Source organism: Lipotes vexillifer, unplaced genomic scaffold (genome assembly GCF_000442215.2).
Source record: "Lipotes vexillifer unplaced genomic scaffold, Lipotes_vexillifer_v1.1 scaffold40, whole genome shotgun sequence".
NCBI lineage: Eukaryota > Metazoa > Chordata > Mammalia > Artiodactyla > Lipotidae > Lipotes > Lipotes vexillifer.
The window spans coordinates 5,625,955-5,628,730 of NW_006771578.1; the positions used below are offsets into that span (position 1 = coordinate 5,625,955).

General features: G+C 42.0%; 1 protein-coding gene across 1 annotated transcript in view; it reads right to left on the bottom strand.

The window, feature by feature from the left end:
• Positions 1-2,776, bottom strand: part of MRPS22 (mitochondrial ribosomal protein S22) — a 19,321-nt gene that overhangs the window by 12,811 nt on the left and 3,734 nt on the right. The gene's annotated exons all lie outside the window — the stretch shown is intronic.

The following is a 2,776-nucleotide window of genomic DNA, read 5'->3' on the forward strand; positions in this document are numbered from 1 at the left end:
AGGAATGCTTACAACAACCCACAAAATACTGATACCCCAGTTTTGTAGATGAGGATATCGGATATTGGAGGCTTCCTAAAGACAACTAGCTATTAAATGATAGAGCCAGGATTTAAACCGCAGTTTATCTGATGCCAGAGCCTAGATTAATTCCACTCTTCCATTACATTCCTTAGAGCAAGTGCTACATACGAGGAAGGCACAGGGGGTTGTGTGATTACAGAGGCAGAAACTAAACATAGCCTGGGAGCAGAGAAGGGCATGGTAGGGTCAAAGAAGGCTTCCCAGGAGCCTGAATAAGAGCAGAGAAAAAAGGGAAGGACATTCTAGGCTGAGGGGATCCAGCCAGGAAAAAGAGGCCCGGGTCCCTGGACATGACACTGAAGAGGTCATGTGGCGTCATGGAAGAAAGGTGGACAGGAGCAGAGGAGACTCAGATCTCAGCTCTGCCTTATGCAGCTTGCCTATCCCTTTGCCCAACCTCCATTTCCATTAGAAAAAAAAGCCATTGCTTCCCAACCACCTCTTCCTCTGCTAGTCCTATAAATGCTGGCATCCTGGTGTCCCTCGGGATTCTGAACTACATTCTTCTTTTCTCCCTTCTCACATTCTTGATGCATGATCTCCTAACCTCCTATAATTACTTCTATATGCTGGAGACTCTAAAATCTGAATCTCCAGCCAAGATCATCTTCCATCCAACTATCCAATGGATATCTCACATGCAGTTCAACACTGCCAAAGCAGAACCCATAACTTCTCTCCTGTCACAAACCTGCTTTTCCTATTATCCTTAGCACCATCCAATAGGTCACATGGGCCAGAAGCCTACAGTCATTCTTGATTTCTCCTTTACCCTCCACATCTAGCCAACAGCAGGAGTAATGTTAGCAGCTGACACTTGTTAGATATTTACTATGTGCCGGTACTAACTACTTTACATACTTGGCACGTTTAATCCTCCTAACAACCCCACAAATACTACGATTATCCCCATTTTACAAAAAAGGATACTGACACCAAACATACTGCCTGTTACACCTCATAAATCGGTCTTTAATCCTCCATTTCCCACTGCCACTACTCTAGTCAAGGCCATCCTATCTCTTGCCTTAGCCTCCTAACCTATCCCCCTGCCTCCATTCTGACCGTTCTCCACAGAACAATCACAGTCGTCTCTTAAAAATGTAATTCAAACAACAGAAAAGATTAACAAAGAGTTGGTTCATTGAAAAGATAAGCAAAATTGACAAACCTTTAGCTAGACCAAGGGAAAAAGAGGACCCAAACCAACAAAACTGTAACTGAAAAACACATTACAACTGATATTACAGAATTTCAAAGGATCATAAGAGGCACGAACAACTATATGCCAACAAACTGGACAACCTAGAAGAAATGGAAAAATTCTTAGAAACATACAATCTACCGAGACTAAATCGGGAAGAAATAGAAAATCAAAACAGACCAATTACTAGTAAGAAGACTGAATCAGTAATAAAAAATTCTCCCAATGAAGAAAAGCCAAGGACCAGATGGCTTCACAGATGAATTTTACCAAACATTTAAAGAATTAATGCCCATCCTTCTCAAACTCTTCCAAAAAAATCGAAGAGGAGGGAACACTCCCAAACTCATTTTATGAGGCCAGCATTAACCTGATACCAAAGCCAATAAAGGATACTAACAGAAAACTACAGGCCAGGACTTCCCTGGTGGTGCAGTGGTTAAGAATCCGCCTGCCAATGCAGGGGATATGGGTTCGAGCCCTGGTCCAGGTAGATCCCACAAGTCGCGAAGCAACTAAGCCCGTGCAGCAGAACTACTGAGCCTGCTCATTGTGACTACCGAGCCCACAGGCTGCAACTACTGAAGCCCGTGAGCCTAGAGCTCAGGCTCCGCAACGAGAGAAGCCACCACAATGAGAAGCCTGCGCACCACAACGAAAAGTAGCCCCCGCTCGCTGCAACTAGAGAAAGCCCGCGCACAGCAACAAAGACCCAACAATAAATAAATAAGTAAATAAATAAATAAATAAATAAATAAAAACTACACGTCAAACATTCTCAATAAAATACTAGCAAATTGATTCAGCATAACATGAAAAAGATCATTCACCATGATCAAATGGGATTTATTTCTTGGGCTGCGAAGACGATTCCGCATACTCAGGTCAATCAATCAATATTCATAGAATGAAAGGAAAAAAACATGATTACTTTGACAGATGCAGAAAAAGCATTTGACAAAATTCACGATTAAAAACTTCTAACAAATTAAGTACAAAAGGATCACACCTCAACATAATGAAGGCCATATATGACAAACCCACAGCTAACAATCTACTCAATGGTGAAAGGTTGAAAGCCTCTCCTCCAAGATCAGGAACAAGACAGGGCTGTCCAATCTCATCACTCCTATTCAACACAGTACTGGAAGTTCTAGCCAGAGTACTCAGGCAAGAAAAAGAAATAAAATGCAACAGAACTGAAAAGGAAACTGTCTCTATTTGCAGATTACATGATTTTATCTATAAAAATATCCTAAAGACTCCATCAATAAACCATTAGATCTAATCAACAAATTCAGTAAAGCTGCAGGACACAAAATTAATATACCAAAACCAATACCATTTCTGTACACTAACAACAAATTATCTGAAAAAGAAAGCGTCAAAAACAATACAACATTTACGGCTTCCCTGGTGGCACAGTGGTTGAGAGGCCGCCTGCCGATGCAGGGGACACGGGTTCGTGCCCCGGTCCGGGAAGATCCC